The sequence below is a fragment of the Pan paniscus genome, chromosome 2, assembly GCF_029289425.2.
Source record: "Pan paniscus chromosome 2, NHGRI_mPanPan1-v2.0_pri, whole genome shotgun sequence".
NCBI classification, from domain to species: Eukaryota; Metazoa; Chordata; class Mammalia; order Primates; family Hominidae; genus Pan; species Pan paniscus.
In genome coordinates, this window is record NC_085926.1 from 129317095 (window position 1) to 129324905 (window position 7811).

The 7811-nt window shown below is 43.8% G+C and overlaps 1 protein-coding gene and 1 pseudogene across 6 annotated transcripts in view; one reads left to right on the forward strand and one right to left on the reverse strand.

The window, feature by feature from the left end:
• Window positions 1–1492, reverse strand: part of LOC129397445 (uncharacterized) — a 62565-nt gene extending 61073 nt beyond the window's left edge. For all 6 annotated transcript variants that reach the window (XR_010111649.1, XR_010111650.1, XR_008955403.2 and 3 more), the window contains exon 1: window positions 1259–1492. The gene's annotated coding sequence lies outside the window, so the exon portion shown is untranslated. The remainder of the gene's footprint in view (window positions 1–1258) is intronic.
• A 29-nt stretch (window positions 1493–1521) lies between these two features.
• On the forward strand, window positions 1522–7672 carry LOC129397444 (U8 snoRNA-decapping enzyme-like; annotated as a pseudogene).
• The last annotated feature ends 139 nt before the right edge of the window (window positions 7673–7811 follow it).

The window sequence follows — 7811 nt, forward strand, 5'->3', positions numbered from 1 at the left end:
TATCAGCTTTTAGAGCAAGGTGAGTGTAACATGAAGCCAGGGCCATTTCCAAGTCCCCAGAATGATAGCAGGCCAACATGGATTGTGTCACACCTACAGCTTTATCACCTTGATCTGCCCATCTGATGTTAGTATTTGGCATCTCCACCCTGCAACTCAGAAGACTAAGCTAGGAAAAATGATGCCTAACAGTTTTCATCCCTGCTTGAAACACTGGGGCCTTGATGAGTGTGGCTCAGTTCCAACTCCTGGGTCTTTAACATAACACACAGCAGCGTGTCCCAACCCTCGACTCCAAGAATGGATACATTTATTTTCTGCCTTGCACTGTTCTAAGTGCTTTACATATCTCAACATCCCTAGTAAGTTGGTATCATCTCCACTTAACAGATGAGCTACTGGGATCTGAGAGAGTTAAGTGACTTGTTAAGGGCACAAACCTGTTTCTGGGTGGGTCTGGACTCTTTCCCACCACATGCTGTCACTTACAGGCTGTGAGTTTATGCCCAGCCCCCTCAAGGAGCTGCCTCCTGCTTTCTATTGCATAATCAATATCGACACCTGGTGTAGGGGCGCTCTGCAGGGTGGGGAAGGCCTGGCCTGGAGTGAGGGATCCTGCATCTCAGCATCAGGCCCTGAGTAGACCTCTGCCCTTGTGGTAGGGTAACCCACCCTCCTTCATAGCTCAAAGGTCTGAGGGTGTTTGAGGGAAAGACTAGAAAGCCTAGGAGGCTTCTTCTACCTCTCACCCCTCCTCACTCCCACTCCTGCCACAGGATTTCACTCACAGCTCCTTCCACCCCCACCCTTCCCCTGAAAATCTCACTGCCCTGTGACTTCTCCATGTGCCACTTCCTGTGTGCCAGACCCCCGCGATCAGCTGCCCACTGCCTATGGCCGCCCCAATTCCTGACTAGAACTACACTTATCGCTGCTCACCCTTCTCCTACTCTCCCCCTCTCAGAAAATGACACCACATCCAGGAAACTCGGAACCACCACTAGCCCAGCGCTCCCTCTTCCCCATTCACTCAGTCACCAAGTCCCCTCAATTTCACCACTCAAGACAGCTGTCAGACCATGACGCCTGTCCATCCCCATTTCCCTACGATAGGCCTTGGTGTCTGAGGCCAACCCTGCCTCATTTCCTCCTAACCCCCACCCTGGCCTTGTGCTTTGTGTACCACCACACCCAACCAAAGGTAGTTATTACTTCTTTGGCTCCCAGCACTCAACTGAGCGCCCCAGCTCTCCCTTACCTGCTGGCACACTCCAGCTGACTCCAGATTCTGACGTAGGCGTTTACGTACTAGCCTTTCTCCAGGTTCAGGGCGCTGCCACACCTTCAGCCCCGCCCCGCCCCGCCGCAAGCCCAACCCAGAGGTTGCTTATGGTTTCCCTAAGGTTCCTGGGCTCTGGACATCAGTCCGGTCTGCAAGCCCCGCCCTGATTGGCTGCCTCGGGCACCGGTCGCTGTGCCCTGACCTAAGGCGCCTAGGTTCCTCCCCTTATCCCTGCAGGGATGGTGCCTTGCGGCACCGCCCACGCTCGGATTGGTCCGAGGTGAGATTCGCCCTTGTGCCCTCGTAGGCCTTCGGAACAGCGGAAGAGCAGTGTCGGGCCGTGGCCAGGGCCCGCAGGCTGGAGCTGGCCGAGGCCCTGGCGCTGGGGCCAGGCTGGAGGCATGCCTGCTATGCGCTCCTGCACGCGCCGGACCCTGGAATTCTCTTTGGCCGCCTCCCTGTGCGCTACGCCATACTGGTGAGGAGGGCGCGCGCCCGGCCACTCTCCGCTCCGGCCTTGCACCTTCCTTGCGGCGCTACTCTCGGGTGTCCCTGCCAATCCCAGCTTCCTCCTCTCTCAGATGCAGATGCGCTTTGATGGGCGCCTGGGCTTCCCTGGCGGATTCGTGGACTCGCAAGACAGCAGCCTGGAGGACGGGCTGAACCGTGGTCTGCTGGAACTGCTGGGCGAGGCGGCGGCCGCCTTCCGCGTGGAGCGCCCTGACTACCGCAGCTCCCACGCCGCGTTGTGGCCCACTTCTATGCCAAATCTCTGACGCTCGAGCAGCTGTTGGCTGTGGAGGCCAGCGCAACAGGCGCCAAGGACCACGGGCTGGAGGTGGGGCCAGTCTGGGACCCTGCCCCATATCTTATTCCTTTTCCTTCCATGTCTTCCTTTGCCTCAGCAACTCTTTTTGGATTGAGGTCCCCGTCTGTCAGAACTTGCCCTCTTCCCCATTTTCTTGGTGGAGTTGGGATCTTGGTCTTCTCTTATTGAATGGTACTGCCAACCTAGGCTTCCTGGGAAGATTTCCACCCACCTCGCCCTTTACTGGGCTCTGGAGAGATTTTTCTAGAACACACATATCTACATCTCTCTGCTGCTCTCTATTGATAATGTGAAAATGGCCAGGCATCTACCCTAGTCCCTTATTGTTGGGCCTCTGTTTTTCTTAGGAAGAGGATATGGCCCTAATACTTAAGGCCAGGGCGAGAGACAGATTGTATATGGAGGTAGTTCTCAAATTTTGTCAAGTATCAGAATCATCTCTGAGGCTTATAAAAACAAAAATGACTAGATTCTACTCCCAGAACGCTGGTTGTGGGTGAGAAAGCACCAGCTTCCACCACTCCCAAGTTCTGGGAGGGCAGGGGTTCAGAAATCTGAGATTGCTTTTTTCAAAAGTTCCCAAGTGATGCTGATAACGGTGGTCTAGGTTTCCCATTTTGAGAACCATTGTTGCAGGGCTAAGCATGAATTTTGGCGTTAGGAGCCACTAGAGGTTTAGGGGACAGAAGTCATAAGGATTAACATTGATGGAGCTGGATAGCATGTCTTGGGTCATTTGTCTGCAGAGGGTTGAGCCCACTGGGCCTCCTTTAGATAGGAGCCTTGGGCTTGTTTCTGCTGGAGTATTAAGAGTTGCAGCATCTGCTCTAGAAAGATCTGCTAAAGAGAGGATGGAGGTAGTGACATGAGCTACCTGGAGTCCCAGTGTCTCCTGTCTCCTTCCTTTTACAGGTGCTGGGCCTGGTGCGAGTGCCCCTGTATACCCTGCGTGATGGTGTGGGAGGCCTGCCCATCTTTCTGGAGAATTGCTTTATTGGTGCTGCCCGGGAGCAGTTACTGGATACCCTCCAGGACTTGGGAGTGGTGGAAGCTGGTGCTTTCTCAGGACTTCAGATCCCAGTTCGTCTGAGGCAACCCTCTGTGGACTCAGGGAAGCTGATCTGAGGACTTTGGTATAAGGAAGGGAATGTTTTCTCTTCCGGACCTAAAGACGATACCAAATTAAAAGAAGACATGTACATCATATGTTTTGAGCAGAGGACCCTCCAATTCATGGGATCAGGGGCAAAAATCCACAGCTCATCCCAGGGGCCCTGGCAGGTTCTCAGAGCCTACCTCTTCCTTGTACATTTGCATACAGCCTGGTAACCCCCAGGCATGCATATGTACAATGTGACCACACACAGCCTGACATCTTTCACCTATCAAGTCCAATTTAACCAGGAATTGGCATTTGTTACCATACCCTGCCTCTTGCTTTGCAGAGAGCTTCTACAGCAAGGCTGAGTCCTTCCCACAGTCCTCCATGGCTGCTCTTTAGGGTTACCCCCAGCCCATGTTTTTTGGGAAGGATAGAGAAGCAGAGGACCCTCTTTGCTTTCCTGAAAGTAGCCATGCCCTTGCTGGAGGGTTCACCACAGCAATTGGTGGGAAAGGGTCTTCACCAATCTCCCAACACTTTTCTTCTCCTGAAACTGAGAAGGGGTAAGGAAGTAGCTAGGTCCCCTTGGACGGAGCATGGACATGAGACCTGTGAGTACTGGTGTCTCTCCTTCAGAGCTTTCATCTTTGGTTCGCTGTAGACTCTGGGACTATCAGAAGAGAACTGACCCATACCTGTCTAGCACTGCCCTTCCAAAAAAAGAGCCTCCCATTAAAGAGGGGTTAGAGCTGGGCCTTGAGGCTCTTCACTTCTTTCAACAGATATTTAATATGTACCTACTAAATGCCAGGTACTATAAAAGGTATAGAGAGCCATCCTTGCTCTCCAAGACTCCAGGGAAGGGATGGGCAAACATTTTCTTAAAAGCCAGATAGCAAATACTTTAAGCTTTGTAAACTACATAGTTTTTTAAAAAATATTTTCTAACATTGACTAATAAAAATTGTCTATGTTTACTGTGTACAAAATGATGCTTTCAAATATGTATACATTGTGGCGTGGCTAAATTGAGCTAATTAACATATGCATTACCTCACATATTTATCATCTTTCATGGTAAGAACACAAAATTTACTCTTAGCAATTTTCACAAATTAATGCAGTTTATTAACTATAGTCACCATTTGTGCAACAGATCTTTTGAACTTATTTCTCCTAACTGAAGTTTTATATTCTTCGATCAATATCTTCTCAATTACTGTTCCCTACCCCCAACCCCTGGTAACCATAATTTTACTCTCTGTTTCTATGTGTTTAACTTTTTTAGATGCCATATATAAGTGAAATCATGTGGTATTTTCACCTGGCTTATTTCATTTAACATGTCATCTAGGTTAATCCATATTGTCACAAATGACAGAATTTTCTTCTATTTTAAGGCCAAATAGTATTCCATTGTGTATATATACCACATTTTCTTTATTCGTTTATCTGTTGATGGACACTTAGGTTGATCCCACATCTTGGCTATTGTGAATAGTGTTGCAGTGAACATGGGAGTGCAGCTATCTCTCCAGATCCTAATTTCAATTACTTTGAATAAATACCCTGTAATGGGATTTCTGGACCATATAGTAGTTCTTTATTTTTAAATACCTCCATGCTGTTTTCCATGATGACCATACTAATGTACATTTCCACCAATATTGTGTAAGCATTCCCTTTTCTTCATATTTTCTCTAATACTTACCTTTCATCTTTTTAATCATAGCCATTCTAACAGATATGGGGTGATATTCCATAGTGGTTTTGATTTTCATTTCCCTAATAATTAGTGATGTTGAGCATTTTTTTCATACACCTATTTGCCTTTCTTTGAGAAATGTCTATTCAGGTCATCTGCCTCATTTTTAATTGGGTTATGTGTTTTCTTGCTATTGAGTTGTTCATGTTCCTTATATATTTTGGCTATTAACCTCTCATCAGTTGTGTGATTTGAAGTTATTTTTTCCCATTCTATAGATTGTCCCTTTACTGTGTTGACTGTTTCCTGTGCTGTGCAGAAAGTTTTAGTTTGACATAATCCCATTTGTCTATTCTTGTTGTTGTTGCCTGTGCTTTTGAAGTCTTATCCAAAAAAATCATTGTCCAGACCAATGTCATGGAGCTTTTCCCCTGTTTTCTGTAGCTTTACAGTTTCAGGTCTTGCATTTAAGTCTTTAATCTATTTCGAGTTTATTTTTTATATGGTATGAGATAAGGTTCTAATTTTATTCTTCTGCACAGAAATATGCAGTTGTCCCAACACCATTTATTGAAGGGATTATCTTTTCCTCATTGTGTATTCTTACCCTCTGTGGAAAATCAATTGACCATAAATGTGTGGATTTATTTCCAAGATCTCTATTCTGTTCCATTGGTCTGTGTGTCTGTTTTTATGACAGTACCATGCTGTTTTGGTTACTATAGCTTTATGATATATTGTGAAGTCAAGCAATGTGATACCTCTAGCTTTGTTGTTTTGGTTAAGATTTTTTGGCTAGTCAAGGTTTTTTTGTAGTTTCATATGAATCTTTGAATTGCTTTTCTATTTCTTTGAAAAAAGTCATTGGAATTTTGATAGAGATTGCATTGAATCTGCAGATTGCTTTGAGTAATATGGACATTTTAACAACATAAATTCTTCCAGTTCATTAACAAGGGATTTGTTTTCATTTATTTGTTGGGCCATTTATTTGTGTCTTCTTCAATTCCTTTTTTTTTTTTTTTTTTTGAGACAGAGTCTCACTTTGTCACCCAGGATTGAGTGCAGTGGCACCATCTTGGCTCACTGCAACCTCCTCCCAGGTTCAAGCAAGTCTCCTGCCTCAGCTTCCTGAGTAGCTGGAACTACAGGCATGCACCATCATGCCCAACTAATTTTTGTATTTTTACTAGAGATGGGGTTTTGCCATGTTGGCCAGGCTGGTCTCCAACTTCTGACCTCAGGTGATCCACCCACTTTGGCCTCCCAGAGTGCTGGGATTATAGGCATGAGCCACCCCACCTGGCTTTCAAGGTCTTGGAAGACCTACCAAGTCTGGGTAGGACTTCCAGTACTGTGTTGCATCCTTCTCTTATTTATAATCTTAGAGGAAAAGCTTTCAACTTTTTACCATTGAGTGTGATGTCAGCTGTGTGTGGGTCATATATGGCCTTTATTATGCTGAGGTACATTTCTTCTATGCCTAATGTGTTGAGAGTTTTTATCATGAAAGGATGTTAAATTTTATCAGATGTATCTATTGGGATGATTACATGTTTTTTATCCATTCTGTTAATAGGATGAATCACATTGATTTGCATTTGTTGACAAGGTCTATCCTTGCATCCCAGGAATAAATCCCACTTGATCAGGGTGACTGATCCTTTTCGTGTGCTGTTGAATTCAGTTTGCTAGCATTTTTTGTTTGAGATTTTTGCATCTGTGTTCATCAGGCATATTGACCTATAGTTTCCTTTTCCTGTAGTGTCTTTGGCTTTAGCATCAGGGTAATGCTGGCCTCATAAAATGAATTTGGAAGTATTTACTCTTCTTCAGTTTTTTGAAGAATTTGAGAGGAATTGTTCTTTAAATTTTTGGTAGAATTCAGCAATGAAACCATCAGGTCCTAGGCTTTTCTTTGATGGGAAAGCATTTCTTATTAATGCATCTACTTGTTATTGGTCTGATTAGATTTTATTTTTCTTCATGATTCAGTATTGGTAGAATTATGTGTGTCTAGGAATTTATCTGTTTCTTCTAGGTTATTCAATTTGTTGGCATATACTTGTTTACAGTAGCCTCTGGTGGTCTTTTGCATTTCTGTAGTATCAGTTCTGATGTTTCCTCTTAATTTTATTTGAATAATCTCTTTTTTCTTAGTCTTGATAAAGGTTTGTGAATTTTGTTTATCTTTTCAAAAAGCCAACTTCTTAGTCTCATTGACCTATTGTTTTTCTAGTCTCTATTTCATTCATTTCTACTCTGATCTTTATTATTTTCTTTTTCTAACTTTAGGCTTAGTTTGTTCTTTAGGCTTAGTTTGTTCTTAGTTTGTTCTAGTTCCTTGAGGTGTACTCTTAGGTTATTTATTTAGGTCATTTTTCTTTTCAATGTTAGTGTTTAATCCTATAAACTTCCCTCTTAGACCTGATTTTGCTGCATCACATAGGTTTTGGTATGTTGTGTCCCCATTTTTATTTATCTTAAGGTAATTTTTAATTTCCCTTTTAATATCTTCTTTGACCCATTGATTGTTCAGGAGCATGTTGTTTCATTTCCATGTATTTGTGAATTTTCTGAAATTCCTCCTGTTATTGCTTTCTAGTTTTATGCCATTGTGGTTGGAAAATATACTTGATATGATTTTAATCTCACTAAATTTGTTAAGTCTGATGTTTTATTTACTTTTTTTCTGTATGATTTGTCCATTGCTGAAAGTGGGGTATTAAAGTCTTCTACTATTATTGTATTACAGTCTGTCTCTCTCTTGAGATTTATTAATATTTGCTTTATATATTTAGGTGCTCTGATGTTGGGTGCATACGTATTTAAAATTGTTATATCCTTTTAATGAATTGACCTCTTTCTGGTTATATAAAGATATTCTTTTGTC